Source organism: Lathyrus oleraceus, chromosome 6 (genome assembly GCF_024323335.1).
Source record: "Lathyrus oleraceus cultivar Zhongwan6 chromosome 6, CAAS_Psat_ZW6_1.0, whole genome shotgun sequence".
NCBI lineage: Eukaryota > Viridiplantae > Streptophyta > Magnoliopsida > Fabales > Fabaceae > Lathyrus > Lathyrus oleraceus.
The window spans coordinates 289,263,273-289,288,042 of record NC_066584.1 but is presented as its reverse complement, the minus strand read 5'-3'; positions in this window follow the sequence as shown (position 1 = coordinate 289,288,042).

Here is a 24,770-nt window from a genome sequence, read left to right as displayed (position 1 = left end):
TATTGATGTCAGATGTGATGTTTTTGACATTGCCCTTAGCTCTAACATCTACCTTTTTCATTAGTCTGTTGAACTGTCTTCCCAGCATTGCTATCTCATTTGCAGGTCTCCATCAATGTCGTCATCACCTACCTCATCTTCCTCTTCGGTGTTTGACATAAAAGCTATGCTCTTGGCCTTCTTTTCAGCTCCCTCACATATTCCCATCTCAAATGTTTGGAGGGACCCAATTAGCTCATCCACTCTCATATTTGAGATGTCTTGAGATTCTTCTATGGCTGTGACTTTCATAGCAAATCTCTTGGGGAGTGATCTTAATATTTTTCTTACCAGATTTTCATCTGACATCTTCTCGCCCAAAGCTCCAGAGGCATTGGCAATTTCAAGAATGCTCATGTAAAATTCATGAATATTTTCATCTTCTTTCATTCTTAGGTTTTCAAACTTGGAGGTGAGCAGCTGAAGTCTAGACATCTTTACCCTAGATGTGCCTTCATGAGTGGTCTTGAGAATGTCCCAAGCCTCTTTGGCTATTTCACAGTTATTTATCAGCCTGAAAATATTCTTGTCCACTCCATTGAAGATGGCATTCAAAGCTTTAGAGTTTCCAAGAGCAAGATCATCCTCTTCCTTGGACCATTGTTCTTCAAACTTTTTCTCAGTAATGGCTTCTCCTTCTTTAGTAACAATAGGATGCACCCAGCCTGTCAAGACAGCTTTCCAAGCCTTGTTATCAAGGGATTTTAAAAAGGCTACCATTCTTGGTTTCCAATAGTCATAGTTAGAACCATCCAAAATTGGTGGCCTATGAACAAATCCTCCATCCCTCTCCATTGTACCAGAAAGTATTCTCCCTAGATCTCACCCAGAGCCAGAGCAGGATGCCTGCTCTGATACCAATTGAAATTCTGGTATCAGATATAAGATGTCGAAGGTAATGTCACGACACTGATATCTGGTTATAAACAATGGATAAACAAAAACAGAATTGTAAAGCAAATCACACAAGCAATTGTTAACCCAGTTTGGTGCAACTCACCTACGTCTGGGGGCTACCAAGCCAGGAAGGAAATTCACTATAATAGAATTAGTTCAAAGACTATCCGTACACTTCACCAAGTTACAGTCTTTCTCACCTAATCTCTACCCGTGCAATTTCTACCTAAGCACTCTTAGATATGAGAACCCACTCACTTCCCTTACAATCACAAACCCGTGATCTTAAACAACAATCCCTTGTGAAAAGAAAATACTTTTCAATTACAAACTCTTGATTTTACTTCACAGTTTCAATCAAGAAGACAGACTCTTGATCTTGCTTCAAAGCTTTGATCAAGAAGACAAATCAGTCCAATTCAATCATCAATGGATGACTTGAATGACCCACAGACACAAACCCTAGCTCTCTCTCTAAATTTCGCTAAGTCTTGGTTGTGTGTACAAACAGGTTTTTTGAGTCCCCTTTTATAGAAACATTGGACATCTTGAAAACCCTAAATCTATTTTCCAATCAAATCTTTTTATAAGAGCTGTATAGATCTCCCTGGAAAATAAGCAAATCTGGTTGAAATCCCTAAAAGAATGCGCCAGCTAGCCATATCTTCAATCAACCAATGATTGCCATTAATTGTGCAATCACAAAACACCAGACATTCATACTGAATGTTCTGTGTACAGGATGTCATGACATCGGGTCTGACATCTGGAAAAATCCTGCATAATCCATATTTCTTTTTATAGCAGGTACAACCATATTAGATACCATGACATTGTGTATGTCATCTGAAACAATCCTGCATGAACATTTCTTCTAGTTAAGCTCCAGCAGGTACAACCAATATCAGAAGCCTTGTTATTTTATATGGCATTCTGAAACAATCCTGCTTGCATATGTTCTTTAACTCCAGCAGGTACATAGGATATCTTATGTTAAGACATCACACATGACATCTTGTGAACACTCTTTGTTTTACCAAAATTGCTGCCAACACTTAGAATCAACAACATAAACTAGAAAAACAAAGACAGAAGAAGCTAAAGAACAAAGAAAAACTAAGGAAGGATCTAAAGACTACCAAAGTTTGAGTGAAGGAAGAAGGAGATGGATTGTTCTTACGAAACAACATAATTTTCACATGCAAATTTTCATCTCTAGGTTAAATGAAACTTCATCCAGATTTACAACCTTTCCTTGTAGAGAGATGAGTTCACTCAGACCTCGTTCAGAAGGAATGAAGAACCACTTTCTCTCAAGGAGAGGCAATGTTATCTTCAGAAGGTTAAAGATTACTTGATGAAATTTCACTCTTAATCCCGAGTGAAGAAGAAGGAGAAGTAAAAGATCACAGTCAGAGACTCCCAATTCTTCCATAAGAGCTAGCCTTTTAGTGATTCTCTATAATTGGTTTATCATGCTAAGGTTTGAGCTAGAAGTCATATCAGGATAGGACAAAATCAAGAGATATGATCTTTTGAAAACCAAGGCAAGGTTGCACAACTGTGTCAACTAGGTGTTTTTCGCCAACAATCTCTAGCCTTCCTATCAGAGGGTTACTTGTAGGACCGGCTACAGAGTCCTAGACTTCGTGTAGAGTGTGTGGTGGTTTAGTAGGCAAATTCTTTGGAATGTTCAAAAGGGGTGAATATAACTCTTGGTGAGTTGGAAATACAGTGTAGAGTGTATGGTGGTTTAGTAGGCAAATTCTTCGACTTCAACTACCCTTTATGCGTTGATCCTGGGTTGCCAATACTCCTTCTGGTGTTTTCTTAAGCAATTCAATTCCTAGGAACACATAGCTCAAAGCTCTGTATTTGATTCTCCTGTGAGTATTTCCGACTGGATTTTATAAGTATTCCAAGATTGGTTTTCTCCAACCTGGTGGCGATGAACTGTTGACAGTGAAAACTTTGTGCCCCCAGAAATTCTCGAACTCGAAACCTCCAAGGCGTTCCTCGTCGAACCCTTCATCACAACTGATATTTCCGTCGAGGACATCTTCCCTTAGTGATGGTGTATCCGACACCATCTTCTCCCGGACTTCAACAACGTCTTGGAATCTTGACTTAGACATCTTATACCTAGAAGCAATCTGGGATAGATCATTGGCTTCTTGGTTCTCATTTCTTGGCACATGAGTTATGCCAGAGACCTCAAAGTACTCCAACAGTTATGTTGCCGTCACGAAATACTTCAACAGATTTTCCTTGATGCATTTGTACTCTCGTGTGAACTGCTTGATTACCAACTCTGAATCTCCTCTTACCTCAATTCTACTGACTCCCAATTCTTTCAAGATTCGAAGACCGGTTATTAGGGCCTCGTACTCAGCCTCATTGTTGGAACATTTTTCGTCTATTCTACACTTGAACCTTGTCGGAACATCCCGTGGGCATAAGATTAATACCCTAACTCATGTTCCATCTTTGTGGCTCGACCCATCGAAATACATCCGCCACGGGTTTGTGTCAACCATGTTTATTGAAGGTTTGACCATAGCATGATCCACTATGAAATCTGCTACAATTTGGCCCTTCATAGCCTTTAAAGGTTTATACGTCAGAGAAAATTCAATTAAAGCTAGTGCCAATTTTCTAATTCTGCTATGCAGAATAGGTTTAGACAACATATGTTTAATAACATCGTAATGAGAAAAAACATAAACATCAACTAGTTTTATATATTGCTTTAATTTCGTACCGGTGAAGTACATGCATAGGCACAGTTTCTCGATGAGACTGTACCTAGTTTCAGCATCTATTAACATTCTACTGAGGTAATATATGGGTCTTTCGACACCATTAATACTCTCTTAGGATAACATACTCCCTATAGTTATATCTAACGCATCAATATACAAACTCATATTTTTTTCTCCTACTAGGAGGTAACAAAATGGAGGCTTTATAAGGTAACCTTTGATGGCATCGACATCCTCTTGTTGCTCCGGTCCCTAGTGAAAATCACTTTCCTTCTTAATTTTGAGTAGTGGCGAAAACACTTTCGTCTTGCCACTTAGATTTGATATGAACCGTCTTAAGAAGTTTATCTTCCCCAACAAAGATTGGAGCTGCTTCTTTATCGACGAGCTTTTGAGATCTAAAATCGCCTTTGTTTTGTTCTGATTGATCTTAATGCCTCGTTTGTGTACCACGAACCCCAAGAAATCTCCAGCGTGTACACCAAAATCACATTTTAATGGATTCATCTTCAATCCATATTTTCTCATTCTGTCGAACGAGCGTCAAAGGTGATCCAGATGATCTCCATGTGATGTCGATTTTATCAGAATATCATCAATATACACCTGCATAAAATTCTCAATGAAGTCATGAAATATGGCATTCATATCTCTTTGATAGGTCGCTCCTGCATTTTTCAAACCAAACGGCATCACGACCCATTCGTATGTCCCTAAAGCTCCAGGGCATCGAAACGCTGTCTCAAGGACATCATCTTCAGCTATACGAATTTGATTGTAGCCAGAATAACCGTCAAGCATGCTTAGATATTCAAGCCTGCAGCCAAATTGGCCAACATTTCTGCCACGAGAATCGAGTATTCATCCTTTGGCGTGGCATTATTTAGATCACTAAAATCTATACAGATTCTAAGAGTTCCATTTTTCTTAATGACAGGCACTATGTTAGCTAACCATTCGACGTACCTCGCAGTTCTGATGAAACGACTTTTGAGGAGTCTTTCGATCTCCTGCTTAACTTTCAAGGTGATTTCCGGAGAAAATCGTCGAGGGTTTGCTTCACTGGCCTTTTCCCAAGTTGGATAGGAAGTCGATGCTCCACAACGCTTCGATTTAAACTAGGAATTTCGTTATAATCCCAGGAAAAACAGACTTTGTACTTTGTCAATACTTTAATCAATTTCGCCTTCATTTCTGACCCAACCTTAGTACTTATGTAGGTTGGTATTTTTGTGACCCCATATCCTAGATCGATTTCTTATAGGGGATCTTGTGCTTGCATCTTTTGGGATTCATGTGATGGGTTCTTTTCGAACCCCAAAGGCTCATTGTCGTAGATGCAATTAAGGCTCCGACTTTTCGAAGCTGTTATTTGGTCTTGTCGACCATCTTCCAATTCTCCGGCCTCACAAGCCAAATTTTGAAGCCTCTCCTTTTCCAGAATCGACTTTCTCTTGTTTTCAGCCAAATAGGCCAAAATTCTAGCCAAATTTCTAACTCAGCAGTTATCTTCATCGACTGCAGGCCACCTCGTAGGTGGAATTCTCGTCTCTGGCCCTGTCTCTTCTTCAGCATCCCATATGAAACCATGATCAGGGTCTAAGTTCAAAATGCGACCAGTTTTGACGGAAGTATAGGAGCCTAATTCGTTATCACATGGCGTTATATTCTCCAAGTGTTGGTCAAAAGATCTCTTCGAACCCATATCATCGACTCAATAATAACTTTGGTCGGCCTCAATGTTCTCCATGATGTCGTCTTTGCGCCAAATTATAAGTCTCTAATGAACCGTCGAAGGTACCGCTCCTATCCCATGGATCCATTCTCAACCTAGGAGTAAATTAAAATTAGCTTTGGAGTCTATCACCATGAACAATGTTGAGCGTATTGTTGTGCCCACAACAAAATCGACTTGGACAACACCCATTATATTGCTGGTTTTTCCTCCATAGTTTTATAGAACCATGTTGTGTTGTCAGAGATCTTCGTCATCCTTCCCCATTTTCTTAAATAGAGTATGGGGCATTAGATTGACCGTAGCGCCTCCATCGATAAATACCTTGTTTACCACTATTTTATCAACCTTCTCCCTTATGAACAAAGGCTTTAGATGATACATCATCCCTGGGCTGGGTCTTTCGAACGTGGCCTTATGTTCCTCCACTACGCCACTATTCATGATGTAGTAACACAGTGGTTTCCCTCCAACCGTTTCATATGTCACAAAGTCTTCCTCCGTTTTAGAGACTTCAGATACCATGTCGTATTCAATCGGCAATACTGATACAATGCCGCAGTTTACAATGAAGTCATCACCATAGATATCATCATTGGTTTTGTAAGAGAACTTGGGAAGTATTTTAACTTTAAATCCTCATTATTCGCTATGTCGCCAACCTCAGTCTAATACCTGGTAACGTGTTCGACGGTGGACTCCTCAGTATCCCCAGCAAACTTGGTAAATTTCGGAACTTTCCATCCCCTAGGAAGTTCTGTCTATAAGACAATGTCTAGCAAGGGTGAAGAGTAAGTCGACCGTTGTAGGCCTGGGCTTATTCCATTTCGTAATATGATTCATTTGACGATAGCCTCTAGGCTTTTCTCCCTAACGACTGCCTCGTGTCGACTCGGTCTGACCACATGGTCGAGATCCTGGTTTCTGTTGACCATAACTACGGGAGGCCTTCATTCCACCATTGGGATCTATTCGAACTCCTGATATTCTTGTTCGAACATATCGTCCGTCATTTCCTCTTGTCATACTGGACTTTCTGGTCGACGAGGAGGCGTTAGATTCTGGCGAATCGACGCCCTTAGAGCCCCCAAAAAGTCTCATATCCTTTTCATTTGATTTGCCAATTGCTGGTAACTCTGCATCTAATCTTGGATCAACGGCCTCAGGATGAGGCCCATTTGCTGAGTTAGCATATGTATCATTTCATGGTTACTCTCGTCCATTTGTTGTCTCATGGCGGCAATAGAACTCGACATAAAGGTTGGGACCGACTGGGACGCCAGTCCAAAACCTGGGGGTCAATCGAATGGGGTTGCCAAAGGTCCTAACCCCTGGTAACATGGGAATGGCGATGATGATGTTTCGCCAAAAGTCGAATCGAGATTGTGCATATTTGCCATAAACTCAACCGACATTCCCAACGTCCTATGCATGGGGACTGTAAGGCTAGGCATGTATTTCCCAGAAGTTCTCATTGTTGTTGGTGTCTCTGTTTGTGGTTGACATGGCGTCAGTATTGGACCCACAAACGCTTTCGAAATCGCCGACGCCATGCTGGAACCGACATTGGCCGTCTGTGACATCGTCGTGTCTCTTTTCGAAGACGTCTCTTCGTGTGGTCGAGGTGACTTCATTTTGGCCCTTTATGCGTCAACCCTGGGTTGCCAAATTTCCATGTTTACCTAACCCTCCGACGAACTTCCTAATCGACCACACTTTTCCTTCTTTGGTCGAAATTTTTCAGCTAAAACTAGGTTTGAGGGACATGTTGTAAAACCAGAATGATAAATTTAGACTGAGGAGGATCAATTTAAATAGGGAATGAAAAGGTAACAACCAGAGAGAAAAATATTTAAGACAACTAGATTTTGAAAAGACAAAACATAGAAAATATTTTGGAAAACCAACAAGTAAGATAAACAAGTACAAAGAAAAAGTAAGACATGATAAGAGAGAGAGTCCATAGAGAATCCAAGGGGTAAAACATTACTACTATACATATTATGCCCAAATACCTTCACAACTAAGCATAGCAATTTTCAAACACGTGGAGTTTTATAAAAAGTTACAAGTAATCCTTATTCTTTTTCTGAGTCTTAGAGCCTGATGCTTTTCAGAGACCACATGTCACCAGAGTTTATTCAAGACTTTGATGAAGCTACTTCTGATTAACATTAGTCTTTGATACTCCATATTCAAAATCAAGCTTTTAAAATAAGATCAGAAATCCTTTCTTAGATAATAATTTACTTGTATAACATCACTTTTTTGATTAAAACTTTTGAGCCCATAATACTTAGTTCCGAACAAAGAATATGAAGAAGGATACAAAATAATACTTTCCACTTGTTCTAAAAATTCTTATGCATACATATTATCTAGGATAGTTATGTATTAAGGAGATAGACATATAGACTAAAGTAAATAATATTTCTTTCATAAAAGCTATCTAAATAAAAAGGAGGAGTTTAGACATATCTTGGTGTTGCTTCTGAACAACTTTTGGTTCCAACAACATTGATGATAATTAGTCTTAAACACTCTTGTTGTTGAACCAGGTCCTCGTTCAACATAGTCTTGGAGTAGTACTAGTCACCATAGTACTCTTATTACGCCTTTCTCCAGACTTTAACTATCCTTCCTCTTTAAGATTTAGGATTAGAACATATACTTTCCTCTTGTTGTAGGATGTAGTCATCTATTGTCCATACATTAGGATAGGTGCACTAACTTAAGCATATCAGCAAACACAATTTCATATTTTGGTACCCATAATCTTATGGGTTCTTTTGTGTTTGTTACTCTAGGCCTTTTCTTAAAATGTGCCATTGCCTTAGAGTAATGTCTAGCCTTATTTCAAACTTTCTTCTTATAGAAATTTTATCATGGATAAGCTTTGACATTAGCTTCTGAACATTTTAGAAGCTTGGATCCAGAAGTCTTAGGTACTGAACTCCCTTGACTTTTTTTTACTTTTGGATCGTAGTGTCTGGTTTCATCAAAACCACTAACTTTGAGATATCAGGTTCTGACTTCTGCAGAACTTTTGACTTTGAGGTTTATGGTTTTATCAGAACCTTTGACTTCTCTATTATTTCTAATGGGTTCATAACTATGATCCGTTCGGTACCAAACACTAATAAGTCTTAATCATGACTTGAAGAAGATGGTTATGAGAGATTCTTCCATGTCAAGGTTACGAGAACCACACATTTCATGGAAGCCCAAACTATCTCTTTTTCTATTGCTTACTCCATAGATCATGGATGCAAGCAATGTTCTGTTAAGATCTATTGTTAAGAAATCTTGGAGAGCCATTTTCTGCTCAGGGAGCAGCTACATTTCTTTCAAATGTCTCAACTGTTTCTCAAGAAGATTCTAATTCTTCTTTAAGAAACTCAAGCTGTTTCTTATTAGCCTTCATGTGCCTTCCCTAATCTTGACAAAGTCTCACGAAATCATGAATATGATCATGCCAAGATAGGTTGGAATATACATTGTCTTCTTCATCAGATTCAGAGCCAGAACTTGACTCTGACTTTGGATCAGAAAGCGTAAGAGCCATCAGTGCAAGGTTGGCTTTTTCAGCTTCTATGTTTGAATATTTTTCATCATCAAGTTCATCCCATGTTTCCATGAAACCTTTCTTGAACTTGCTATGAAACTTTCCTTCAGAAGGCTTCCCTTAAATGATCTATACTTTTGTAGATTAGGAAAATCATTTAAGAAGTGACCTGGCTTGTTGCAATTCTAGCGGATCTTATGATCATCTTATTTATTATTGGAACAAAAACCATTTAAGTTAGAGCTTCTACTAGAGAGTCCCTTGTTAATTTTGGTAAAATGTTGAAATCTCTTGAAAAGGAAGGCCATTTCCTCATCATCAGAATCCCCATTAGAATCTTCTCAAACATAATTTTCTTCTGTTTTTTTTTCTTTTGAGGATATGGAAATCTAACCAGTCTTCCTTTTAAACAAGCAGATCAAGATTAAACATTGATTCCTGTAACAAGCATATTTACCCCACGAGTTAGTCTTAAGGGTTAAGAAATCCTTTCATACTCACAAAGAAAATGACTTAAAGAAAAAAAGAAAAAAAGGTTTCTTGATTTTTTTCAACAAGTACACTTGTCCCACGAGATAGTCTTAAAGATTAAAAATCCTTTCATACTCACAAAACAAGTGACTTAGAGTAGAAACAAGTTTCTTGATCCTCTTTAGCTCAACTTTCTTTACCTTATGTAGTTTTCTTTTTGTAACTATAGGAAGAAACTTCAAAGAAAGTTGAATCACTACTTGAGTAGCTCTTTCTCACTGGATCTTTTCTGTTTCACTGTTAAGTTAAATAAGAACAACTGATATCTAATACCAATGAAGGTGAGAAGGCTATACACAAGGGGGGGGGGGTGAATTGTGTATGGGGAAATTTACTTCTTTTTCTTAAACCTGTTAAGAACATGATATTTCAAGCTCAGATTCTGATCCAAGTAAGAGTCTGAATCCGATCAGAGTATGACTTCAGAGTTTGTTACACAATGAAATATAAATGCAAAAGTAAAGAAAGAGACACACAATATATCATAGTTCCTCTCAACCCGAGAGTAGTCCAGTCCCCTTGCAACACAAGATATTTTCATTATAATCACTCAGATTACAATTTTCTCAATCAACCTAAAAAGAGAGTTCTGCTCAAGCCCTCAAGCAAGAAACTTCCTTTCCTGGACTACCCGTTCAAGACTTCCTACTCAATCCCATGGAAAAAGACTTATGCTGAAGCCTTCAGGAAAGAGACTTCCTTGCTTGAACTACTCGTTCAAAACTTCCTGCTCAATCTATCCAAAAAGAGACTCCCTGCCCTTCCCGGAAGCCTGAGACTTCATTACTCAATATATCTAAAAAGAGACTTCTTTGTTCAATCACCCAACAAGAGGCTTCTTTTCTCAATCTAACAAAAAGATGCTTATTTGCTCAAACACCCAACAATAGACTTCTTACATATTCTAATCAATAGTTTAGAATAATAATTATAAATGCACTTTATGGTCTTATCAGTGGTGCATAGTTATAACACAGATCCTAATGTCTTTAGGATTTTTAAGATTAACAATGGTAAGAAATCTTAAGAGTCTATTGTACAAGCTAACAAATATACATAAGTGTTCTTGCTTGAATTAGATGCTTTATGTTGTATGGTTCTATTGACAACTTACTCAAAGACTTTCACATAATTTAAATCTTCAACATATTCAGAGTTTACAACTAAAGTCAATGAACCTATGATGATCAACTTGATCAATCATTTTTCAGCATCTTCTACATATCCTTGAACTTCCTTTTATAAGACTAGAAAAATAGTCATTGGAGAGTTTGAACATAATGAGTGTAGCGGTAAATTCATGATCGTCAAGCTATGGATAAGCAAGACATCAAATAACAAGAGTCGCCACCGCACTTTTATTGTTTCCAAGGGAAAAGGAAAAAAGTACGAACAAAACCCAAAAGTAAGAAGTTTTCAAATCAAAACTAATAAAATATCAGAGATTATAGGTAAGGGGGTTGGTTACACAGAGGGAAGGTGTTAGCACCCAAAGTGTCCTAGGGAGCCCTTTTTGTGTGCATATGTATTTGGTACAAAATGATGTTTACAAACAAATAAAATGGGGGGATGAGAAAAGAATTCATTAATTATATTTCTGTGTTTGACAAGACCTTCGGACTTGTACCTACGTACCAACATAAAAATGAGGGATTAAAACCTCATAGTTCGTGATACAAATTTCAAAGTGGATGCATTGCTTTTAATAAAATTAAGCTTGAAAGGCACAAAAGGCCTGAAAATGGTTTGAATGAGTTAGTTCTTTTTGGATTTTCTGAAAGTTTAAGTCAAGTATAGTTACGTGTATTTACAAATTTGATTTAAGAAAAGAAGTTTGAAAATACAATGGCATAAGGCCAAAGTTTCTATCTTTTTGCAAAGTGGTCAAAGTTTAGAACAAAATAAGTTTAATCAAAGAAGATTTTGAAAAGGGAGGGAGATATTTTGAAATTAAAGAAATGGGGAGAAGATGAAAAGACTAATCCTATGCACAAAATTTAAAAGTTAAGAGTTGAAAAGATCTGACCAATGGATAGCAATCCAATAGACAAGAATGTCAATAGAAACCCAGAATTCCCTTGGACATTTAGAATCAAGCAACACACAAATGCACAATTATATCAATCTTGAAGAGCAAAGGCATCAAATAAAGATAGCCGCATCCAAGCTTTAGCCACTCCATGATCTTCTTCAGATTAGCCCATGAAACAGACATGTTCAAAATAACAGCTTCACAATGATCAAGTTGCAGATGAACTCAGAGGGATCTTGAATGATGTATCAGATGAAGTTTCAAATTGCAAGCACTTGGTTTCTCAATAAGTTGGCATTGCCAAGTCCTTTAGCATAGGAATATTGCCTAAGTTCTAAGTCCAATTGTCCAAGATCAAGCCAACAGTCCACACAAAGGTTTTTTAAGGGTTTTGTTGTTATTATGTACATTATTGGTCAAAGACCACACAAACAAGCAAAGTATACACAAACAAGATATATCACGCAATATGGTCCAAGTGGACAAAGTGAAAATTACATTAACATAAACAATTAGAATGGTATGAACAATGACAAATGAATAAAGCAAAAATTAAATGACATTAAAGTAAATGGCTTGAAGTTAAAAACTAGTTGTTAATGAGTTAGAAGTTAGTATTGTTTTGCTTTTGCTTTTCATTTTTTAAGTCATTCTTTGGAGAACACTCAACCCACTTATCACAAGCATGGATTCTTGAGCCAAGACATATTCCAAAGGAAGGAAAAAGGCCAAGTCTCCATACAATACCATGAAAGAGGGGAGACTTACAATCTCACTAACTAGAATGCTATGCCTTTTGTGTCACAAATTTAGCGCTATGTTAAGCAATCATAATTGGACTTATGTAGAAGTCATAACTATTTGAGGTCGGGCAATAGAATTTTGGTGTTAATGCATGTTAGAGACATAGTATAATGGACTATGCTCATGAAACATACCACACACAAAAAGAATATGCAAAAGAGGTGGCCTAATCTCATCCATACTTATGTTGATTTTTCAGTCAACTAGCCTTAGGACTTTGAGATATCATAGGCCAAATGAGATGAATACATAAAGAAGGGGAATGAGATGAAGAGGGAGGGGAATGGATCAAAACTCAAATTCGTCAAAGGAGGACTTTTACCAAATTAATATCATCCATTCATTTTGGCAGATGGAATGTACATTCCATTAATCCCCTAAATCCAATGATATTAACTTGACAAGGTCAAGTCAACCTTGACCAAGACCCAAAAACAAGAGTCAAACTGAAACAAGTCATCACAATTGGTCAACACAATTATTTGTCATTTATTCAAATTAAAAATACTAAAATAATACATTAAAATTAAATATGGTTTGTCAAATTCCTAAAACCTCATCAAAACACCAAAGAAATGGCCATGAGATTTATCATAAGTTAAACAAGGTTAAAGGACCTTGGAGAAAAAATTTCAGAATTTTTAAAGACTTAAAAGTATTTTTAAACAAATAAAAGATAATCACAAAATCAATTAAATCATGAAAAATATTAATAATGATCCAAAAAATAATTTTAATTCAGAATATGAAAGAGGAAATTATTTGAAATTTTTTAGTAAAACTCTCATATTTTTTGGATCAATATTAAAATTAATATGATCTAATGAAAATAAAAGGATTAAAACAAAAATAAAAAAATGGCAAAAAACGTGAGCCACCTGATCTCCCTCATTAATTGAGGTGGCAGATCAAGTGGCCTAGAATGCGCGTTCCATGATGCATGCTAGTCAACTCATCCACACGCCTGGTATTCACAATGGACGCGTGAGATTAAAATGTTTTGGAATGATCATGTGGCTCAGAACGTGTCCAGCACACCACCGGGGTTGGACCTCCGGTCACCTTCTCAGGCAAGGCTAACCGGACTGGTTCAGTCATCACCATAACATAAATGAAAAAGGAGGACATGATCTGAAAGAAAAAATAGCGTAGAGCACGAATCTGACCTCAATTTTAACTAACTCCATATATATAGAAAGATATGAGGAGTTGAGATTTGAGGTGTGTCAACTGAGTTGCTTCGATTTGCCCTCTAAGCAACTCAATCTTCTTGCCTACATTGGTAGGACTTCAGACAACCAAATATCCAAGAGAATTGAGTAAAATTAAGAGAGAATCGAAGAGATGAAGTTTTCTGAAAATTACCTTCAATGCTATGCAGTTCTTGATGTTGCTTGCTCCAAACACGATCTGATCACACTTGAGAAGCTAGTAGGAAGTGATTAGAGAGGTTGCAAGGCTTTGGATCCTAGAGTTCTTGAATCTCCAACAGTTGAGATTCAAAGTCAAATTTCAGATTGAAATTTATCGGGTTTTCCTTTGGAATGTGAGGGTTTCAATGGGGGCCAAAGCTGGCGCGCAAGGTGTGATTCAAATGAGCACAGAGGTCATGTATTTATAGCATGAATGAATGATATTTGCACACTTCCAATTTTGTCCAATTTTAGCAATGTTGATGGCACGAGTGCATGGCCATGTGCAGGCCAATGATGCAATGCAAAAAGTTCCAAAATCATTCCAAATGAAGTTTGAATGGAAGCTTGATTGGCAAGGCAAAGTGAATTGAAGTTTTGAAGTTTGATTCTTTCCAAATATGTAGTCCTGTTAAATCCATCGCAGACCTAGCAATCTTTGTCCAAAATGCACAAAGTTGGGTTTTTTGGAAAGCTTGGATCAAGGGGAACAAGTTTGATGATCAACACTTTTTCATTTGGAGCTTGGAACATGGAGAATTTTGAGGTTGAAGTTTGGAAATTTCAACATGTTGAAAATTTTTCTAAGTGTCAAGCCATATATCTCAATATTCCACCTTGATTAACTTTTTATGTGAGCTTCAAATGAGAAAAGTGTCTTCATCAAAGTTGTATCTTTTTCAAAGACCTTAAAAATGGTCACCAATTTCATGTCATTTGGATTTGGAATGATAGAATTCTGCATTTTTGAATTTGGAAAAATCACTTATTCAATGGTATAGGTAAAAAATGACCTATAATGTAACCTCATATCACATGCTCATAAAAGTTGAATTAGATCTCACTCCAAACATCAAAGTTATAGTAGACATCTTAAATTTGATTGTGCAACCTGTAAATATTTCATATCATAAAAATTGAGCAAGTTATGGCCTTGGGAAGTTGACTTTCAAATTAGGGTTTAGACAAAATGACCTATAATGTTTCAACATAGAAAATGATTTTCCAAGAAAAACTAGATCTATGTATCAACATGAAAGGTTTTTTGAATGTCATTTAGAGTAACTTTGATCTTGGAATCATTTTCATATGGTGAAAAGTGTAGGAGATAGGGTCTAGGGAGACCCAGTTTTGATCAGATGAATTCATCTGGCCAACCACCATCAACCAACTTGCTAACCTTGAATTATTTGGACTTTATTGGCTCATAGTAGATCATATATGAATAAGATGATGAGTTTTGAAGTGTCACTTGATAAATTTGATCAATTGGTAAGATAGCTTGTTGGAGAAGTTACTCAAGATACCTAGTCAAACTAGGGTTTCCAAGACAAATCACCCTCAAACTCTTGAAGAAAATTTGATCAATATAACATGTAGTAATAAATGGAACTCATATATGATGCTCATAAACATTTTTGGATCAATTCATGATTGTTCTCTTTGTCATGAGGGTCTTAAACCCTAGGTATGAACTTGATAGATCAATGGAGATCATGCCCTACCTACAAAAGAGTTAGGCAAATGCAAAGACATATTTTTGGTATTTTGATTAGTAAAATGATAATATACAAGTATGATACAATCACATGGTGCTTGGTGATCTCTCCCAAAACAAACCCAATGCAAGAGGGGTAAGGAGGATGCCAAGGTATGATCCCAATGCTAATGCATATGATGAAATTTCGTGAGGGATCTTAGGGTCAAAATTTGGGTCTTACAGCTGCCCCTATTTAAGGACATTCTAACTGAGGAGGCGAAGGTTAAAATCTTCATGTCGACTCAGTAGAATGGGCTTAAATAACAACATATAGAAACAAATTTTGGTTCCTAAGAGACCTCATGATGCATATGATATGAATGCAAAAGTTAATGCTCTGTGGGGAATTATTGCCATAGAGGAAAAGAAATCAGAGAGACCGAAAGTTCGCAGGAGTATAATGTATTCCAAGAGGAAAACTCACTGGGGAGACAAAGACTCTATGGAATAAAGGAGTTATGCGTAGGCAAGGTTACGACTTAAAACTGCTGAGGGACTCAAGGAATTCCATACAAAATGGAAAGACTCAGCCGAGGAAACAACAACATCTGCAGGGGATACGAGTAAGTCAGGATAAAACTGAAGTACTTGAATCATGCAGGAAAAACGATTTCACTAAGGAAAAACGCACTCAACTCAACTGGAGAAGAACTAAACTTCAACACAGGAGGAGAAGAAATCTATTATCTACTACCTGTTACTGGGTGAGGAGATAATAAAGATCTGACAAAGAGAACATCCGTCATCGGTTAGGATGAACATATCAATGATGACTCGCTGGGCACCAATAGAAGGGAATATTCATCACCGGTTACTAGGTAAGAATAACCTTGCTGGGGGAAACTGCAGAAAAAAGGATTTACAACTACCAGTTACTGGGCAGAAGACCAAGGATGAGAGTATCTGTCATCGGTTAGGATGAACATATCAAGGATAAACTCGACAGGGAAGAAGATCCGTCATCAGTTAGGATGAACATATCAAGGATAAACTTGTCCGGGATTGTCAAAGAGGATACCCGTCATCGGTTATGATGAACATATCAAGGATAAACCAACTGAACAAAAAGTAGGAATTACATCTATCGAATGCTGGATAGAAGACCATCAAAGAGAAAATCCGTCACCGGTCAAAATGAACATATCAAGGATAGACTCCGAGAGGGGAGAAAATAGGAATTACATCTATCAGTTACTGGATAGAATACCATCAAAGAGAAAATCCGTCTCCGGTTAAGATGAACATATCAAGGATTAACTCTGCGAAGGGGACAAAAGCAGGATTTACAACTATCGGTTACTAGGTAGAAGACCGCAAAGAGAAGGAAACCCGTCATCGGTTAGGATGAACATATCAAGGATTAACTCTCTGGGGAACAAAATAGGGATTACAACTACCTTTTTACTAGGTAGAATACCAAAGGTGAGAATATCCATCATCGGTTGGGATGAAAATATCAAGGATAAACTCAGGCAGGGGAGAGAAAGATATCTGTCACCGGTTAGGATGAACATATCAAGGATATACTTTCTGGGGAATCAGAAATAAATAAATCCACTGGGAATTCCGTTGCTGGGAAAACAGGGGTACTTTTGCCGGCTATTGGGCAAGAAGTAACAAACTGCAAGCTAAGAAGAATATTACCCGTTACTGGGTAATAAGCTCCTAGGAGACTCAAATAATCTATCTAGATAAGAGCTAGAAAGAAACAGTCAATCAAGACTCAACCCATTGAGGACATAACTCAAGGGGAGTGATTCCATCCAGATAAACAACTGGAAAGGAAACTGAAGTAATAACCATCCACGAGGAAACAACTCAGTGGGGAAGAGGAGAAAGGTTAAAGTCTTTCTGCCTAAGGGGCTGACACTCTACAATTTAGGGAGGACAGACACCGAATTTTGTATGGGGATAAAGTACCACCATACAGAGAATGAGAATCTCAAATCGACAAATCAATCAAATATGATGGTGCCAATATGCAAATTATGAAATTATATGAATGTATATGTATATATATGTGTATATATGTATATATATATATATGTGTATATATATATATATATATATATATGTGTATATATATATATATATATATATATATATATATATATATATATATATATATATATATATATATATATATATGTATATGATGATTATGCTGAGAAAACGATCACGAAGGATACAAAGGTGTCGCAAAGAATTTGAATCATCGGTCCAAACCTCGGTCAATCCACAAAAAGAGGGAGACAACTGCTGGAGAACAGATAAATTAACAAACCAAAGGCTCGAATCTAGCCGAGGGAGAAGATCTGATGAGGAGAGGCGAGATTATCGAGTCTGCAAGGAATTTTAGGTCAACACCATATCAAATGGGAGACAACCATATAAAACACAAAACAACTGCTCAGAAACCAGGAGGAAACTCTAACTGGGAGCGAGTCAGATGGCGACTGGTGGGGACACCAACGCGATCTACTGGGGAAAACATCTTACTCTGCTGAAGATCAACCCTGCTGAAGAAACGTGAACTCTGTTGGGGAATACATAAATACTGCAGGGGGAATAACATGTCGTAAGGTACTGAATCAACCAACTTAGCTGGGGAAAAGAATCGGAACTCCTCTAGGGAACAAACACTCCGCAGGGGAACCAGATCAACACAAACAACTAGGGATACCCGAAGGGTTAACTGCTTGGGAAACCTCTGATGTTTCGCACTTAAGGACTTGCTGCTCTTTGAAGTGTTGTTGATACTTCCTTTTAATTGCTTTGAAAAATTCTTGCTTTTATTTGTTTTAAGAAAATGATTTTGATTAAAAAATTTAAACTTCCAAAATGATCATAATAAAAATTTAAACTATTGGCTGAAGTAAATAAGAGTAGAAACAATTGGACAAAAGCTTAACTTTATTTAATGCGATGGTAGTTTGTAAATGATAAGACTCCATAGATTTTTACAAAGTTGAAAATGGTAATTTACATGGAAAAGGGTTACATTGAATACAAATGATCCTTAATCCTTCTACCAACTCTTGATGTCCACTGTGCTCTTGACCGCTACTAGGATGATGAATCGACGTCAACCCTTGTGCTCAACAAAGTCTTTCCAAAAATTGGGCGATTAGTAGACTGCAGTTACTTGCCATAATCCCTAATTTTTGCATAAGTTGCCCCAAGGTGGGGTACTCAACTTATCAGGAAATTCTTTCTGTTTTTATGTCTCTAATTTTTCCTGGATCGCCCTTTCGGGTTTTCAATCCACCGAGACACTCTTTTTTGCCTAAGCCGCCCTTTCGGGTTTTCAACTTAGTGAGTTGTTCTTTTCTTTTTTTAGGCGAAGTATTTCTTGAATGCATCTGCGTTCACGGGACGAGTGAACTCTTCACCATCCATAGTTGTAAGAATCAAGGCACCGCCTGAAAAGGCTCTCTTAACAACATATGGGCCTTCATAATTAGGAGTCCATTTTCCCCTAGAATCTGGTTTGAATGACAAGATCTTCTTGAGCACAAGGTCACCTTCCTTGAATACACGAGGTTTGATCTTCTTATCAAAAGATTTCTTCATTCTCTGTTGATATAACTGACCATGACACATGGCAGTCAATCGCTTCTCTTCAATCAAATTCAACTGGTCAAACCTAGTCTGACACCATTCAGCCTCAGTCAACTTGGCTTCCATGAGCACACACAATGAAGGAATCCCAACCTCTACGGGGAGCACTACTTCCATACCATATACAAGAGAAAAAGGGGTTGCCCCTGTTGAAGTGAGGATGGATGTACGATACCCATGCAAAGCAAATGGGAGCATCTCATGCCAATCTTTATACGTGACAACCATCTTCTGAATAATCTTCTTAATATTCTTGTTTGTAGCTTCAACAACCCCATTCATCTTAGGTATGTAGGGAGAAGAATTATAATGTGCAATCTTAAAATCTTTGCAAAGAGCTTCCACCATATTGTTATTCAAGTTCGATCCATTGTCAGTAATGATCTTGCTTGGCACACCATAACGACATATGATCTGATTCTTGATAAACCTTACAACAACTTGCTTGATTACATTTTCATACGATGTCGCTTCAACCCATTTGGTGAAGTAGTCAATTGCCACTAAAATGAAACGATGTCCATTCGAAGCTTTGCGCTCAATCATCCCAATCATATCAATTCCCCACATGGAGAAGGGCCATGGGGAAGAGATAACATTCAAAAGTGTTGGAGGAACATGAATCTTATCAGCATAAATTTGACACTTATGGCACTTCTTCACAAACTTGCAACAGTCAGATTCCATTGTCAGCCAATAGTAACCTGCTCGCAACATCTTCTTCGATATTGCATGTCTATTGGAATGAGTACCAAAGGAACCTTCATGCACTTCAATTATCAACAGGTTTGCTTCGTGTCTATGCATGCATCTGAGCAAAACCATGTCGAAGTTTATCTTGTACAATATATCACCATTCAAGTAGAAATTACCGGCTAATCTTCTCAAAGTCTTCTTATCCTTCAAAGATGCCCCAGGCGGGTAAATTTGACTTTGGAGGAAACATTTGATATCGTAATACCACGACTTCTCGTCTTTGATCTCTTCAATAGCAAACACATAAGCTGGCCTATCAAGACGCATCACAGACAAATTGGGAACTTCATTCCAATACTTTACCATAACCATTGACGCCAATGTTGCAAGAGCATCTGCCATCCGATTTTCATCTCGAGGGATATGATGAAACTCAACCTTTGTAAAAAAGTTGAAATCCTCCTCGCATAATCTCTATATGGTATTAAACCGGGTTGATTTGTCTCCCATTCACCTTTGATCTGATTCACAACCAAAGCTGAATCTCCAAAGACATCTAAATACTTGATTCTGAGATTCGTGGCCTCTTCAAGCCCCATAATGCAAGCTTCATATTCTGACATGTTGTTTGTATACTTGAAAGTCAATCTAGTTGTAAATGGTAAATGCGTGCCTTGAGGAGTAATGATCATTTCCCCAATGCCATTACCATACTGATTAACAGCTCCATCAAATATCATGCCCCAATGGGAACCAGGTTCTGGCCCTTCTTCAAGCAATGGTTCATCACAATCTTTCATTTTCAAGTATAAAATATCTTCATCAGGAAAGTCATACTATACTGACTGGTAATCTTCAATCGGTTGGTGAGCCAAATGGTCAGCCAACATACTACCTTTAATCGCTTTTTGAGATTGGTATTCGATATCATACTCTGATAACAACATCTGCCAACAGGCAATCCTCCTAGTTAAAGCAGGCTTCTCAAATATATACTTGATCTGATCCATTTAGGATATCAACCAAGTGGTATAATTTAACATATACTGATGCAAACGCTTAGCAGCCCAAGCCAATGCGCAACAAGTTCTCTCAAGCATAGAATATCGAGTCTCACAGTCGGTGAACTTCTTACTGAGGTAGTAAATTGAAAATTCTTTCTTTCTAGTCTCATCTTGTTGACCAAGAAAACAACTCATACTCTCATCAAGCACAGTCAAATACATGATCAATGATCTTCCTTCAACAGACGGAGACAAAATCGGAGGTTCAAGCAGATATTCCTTGATACTGTCAAAAGCTTTATGGCAGTCTTTAGTCCAATCACAAGACTGATCTTTCCAAAGAAGCTTAAATATAGGCGCACATGTGGCAGTCATGTGGGAAATGAATCTGGAGATATAATTCAAGCGGCCGAGAAAACCTCTGACTTGCTTCTTAGTTTTGGGCGCAGACATCTCGTGTATTGTTTTGACCTTGGCAGGATCAACTTCAATACCCTTCTCGTTGACAATAAAGCCCAACAACTTACCAGAACGAACACTAAAAGTACACTTATTGGGATTCAAGCGGAGTTTATATTTCCTCAAACACTGGAATAACTTCAACAAATGCTCAACATGTTCCTCTTCATTAATTGACTTAGAAATCATGTCATCGACATAAACTTCAATCTCTTTATGCATCATATCATAAAAAAGAGTAGTCATTGCTCTTTGGTAAGTTGCACCGACATTCTTTAAACCGAAAGGCATCACTCTAGAACAGAATGTTCCCCAAGGTGTAATGAACATGGTCTTTTCCATATCTTCGGGTGCCATCTTGATCTGATTATATCCGAAAAATCCATCCATAAACGAAAAGACTTTGAACTTAGCAGTATTGTCTACCAACATATCAATGTGTGGCATAGGGAAATCATCTTTCAGACTGGCTTTATTCAAATCTCTATAGTCAACACGCATGCGGACTTTTCTATCTTTCTTCGGCACAGGCACAATATTGGCCACCCATTGCGGATACTCAGCGGTCACAAGGAAACTGGCGTCAATCTGCTTCTGCACTTCCTCTTTGATCTTCACAGCCATATCAGGTTGCGTTCTTCACAACTCCTGCTTGACTGACGGGCATTCTGGCTTCAACGGTAATCTATGCTCCACAATCTCAGAATCCAACCCAGACATGTCTTGATAGGACCAAGCAAACACATCTGAATATTCTCGAAGAAGATCAATCAACCTCTTCTTGACATCTAGACACAGTCGAGACCCAATCTTGACTTCTTTCACATCATCCTCGGAACCCAAGTTGACTAACTCAATCTGCTCTTCGAACGGCTGAATGGTCTTTTCATCTTGCTCAAGAAGACGAGATAATTCATCACTCACTTCTACATCACTTTCCTCCTCGGTCACAAACACAAGGAATTCAAAATTTGGTGAAGGAGAAGGATCATTGTATTCAATGAGGTTAGAAACCAACCTGCATAATGATTTGATATTTTGATTTTAGAGAAGTGAATTTGTGACCAAATATTATGCAGATGGACAATTATATTGTTTATTTATATTTTTTGTGATTACCATTTTCAGAATAAAACAAAAAGTAAAAACAAGACATCATAGATGTGGATGAATAGAATTAATTTTATTAATGATCAATTTGAAAATGCCCAAACAATGTTCACTTCTCCCTTAGGCATAGGAGAAGGATTTTAAAAACATATAAAAGCAATTACTTAGATTGATGCAAAATAACAGGAATATCAACAGCAGTCCAATTGTTGCAAGCCTTTCCATGCGTCACAAAATTGGTGCAGTCTTCCTCTTCGTCATCCTCTAGCACAAAAACTAAGTGTTATTCATTACCATGAATAAACCCTCAACTACGGAAGCTAAGTTTCATATCTTCAGACCTTGCGTTTGATGAACCTTTCTGGAACCCCAAACTAGTTCTGCCTTTGTTATCAGAGACCTTTACCATGCGCCCCCACTGATCAGACTTGCCTTCTTCCACAATCTTCTTAGCATCTTTCAATGAGGACATAGGTGCCCCAAATCTCTTTCAACAGCAATAGATAAGGCTTGGAACGGAGTTCCAACCTCATCCTCAGCTTCAACATAAGAGAAAAATGACAGATGGCTAACCAACATCGCCTTCTCTCCTCCAACAATCACAAGCTTTCCATTCTTCACAAATTTGAGTTTCTAATGCAAAGTGGAAGTAACAGCTCCTGCCTCATGGATCCATGGCCTTCCTAACAAGCAACTGTAGGCCGGATGGATATCTATTACTTGAAAAGTAATTTGAAAATCACTCGGACCTATCTTTACTGGAAGGTCCACTTCACCAATAACCGTTTTGTGCGAACCGTTAAAAGCTTTGACGATTACACCGCTATACCTCATAGGCTCTCCTTGATATGATAGATTTGACAGAGCTGACTTCGGCAACACATTTAGCGACGACCCGGTGTCAACAAGCACATTTGACAACGCATCCTCTTTGCAATTCATAAAAATGTGCAAAGCCAGATTATGATTTTTGCCCTCCTCAGGGAGTTCTTCGTCACATAAGCTAAGATTATTGCACGAAGTGATGTTAGCCATGATATGATTGAATTGATCCACCGTAACATCATGTTCTACAAATGCTTATTCTAGAACTCTCTACAGTGCTTCTCTGTGCGCTTCATAATTCATGAGCAGAGACAACACTGAGATCTTTGATGGGGTTTGGAGTAGCTGCTCCACCATATTAAACTCACTCCTCTTGATTAACCGAAGTACCTCATCATCATTGTTAGCCTTCAAGTCACTGGATTCACCAGACTTACCCTTTGAAACACCAACTGGATCTACAACAGGCACTTCTACCTTCTTACTCACAATTGTTTCTTCCTTATTCTTTGGGAACACCAACCCAAACACACGACCACTGCGGGTCACCTTGGTAACATCAGCAATGCTCACCACAGAGCTAGTCATAGGTAACAGGACCTCTTGACCACCTTCTATCACTGTAGCATTATACTGATACAACACAACTTTATCAGATGAATACGAGACTGGGCCCGCTAACCGTATAACCAATGGCGATACTGATCTATTGCTGACATTGTTACTGTTGCTGCTATCGTGCCAAATTACCAATCTCTCGGGCTGATTGAAAATGGGAACTATGACATTTACATTGTCATCTACATGACGGGATTGAACAATTTGAATAATTCCTTCATCCATCAGTCGCTGGATGTCCCTTTTCACAACTTCGCAACCCCTCGGGTTAATGCTGCAAATAGCATAACCATCATGGTCATGCTCACAATCACTCACCAAACAAACATCCTTATGCATCTGCACCAAAGGTCTCCGGATAAAATGCACATCAAAAACTTTAAACTCACCAGGACAACCATCCACCATATTCACAAAAGATTTCCTATGGGCGGGTAGCGGATTTTCTTTCACATTCGGCACACGATCCTCGAAGGACATCATTCCATTCTTCATCAGCTTTTGAACCTTATACTTGAGCGGATAACAGTTATCGATTTTGTGTCCGGGTGCTCCTTTATGAAAAGCGCAACGGAGCTCGGACTTGTACCACCATGGGAGTGGTTCTGGAATCTACGGCGGGTTTCTCGGTTGGATTAGGTTCTTGAGAACCAAAGACGGATACAATTCCGCATAAGACATATGAATTGGGTCCAAAGAGACCTTCTTCCTCTCGAAGTTTTGTTGATCATGATTGTTGTTAGTATTGTTGTTGTTGTAGGTGTTTTTTCGTTGTTGTGGTTGTTGTTGTTGATGTTGTGGTTGTTGAACTGGTGTTGATTGTTGATTAGAAAATATAGGGATAACTGAAGATACTTGATGATGATGTTGACGGAATGGTTGATTCCTTCTGATTTGAGGCCTCCTCTGCCTCCCACTTCTTATTGCATTCGCTTCATTGTCCTTTTTCTTCCTAAAATTGCTACCATACCTCTTACTCGAAGATGCTTCATCTTTCGACAAACGTCCCTCTCGGACTCCTTCCTCAAGCCTCATCCCCATGTTTACCCTTTCGGTAAAGTCACTGCGGGCACTAGTAATCATTCGTTCATAATAAAATGAACTCAGAGTTTTCAGAAAG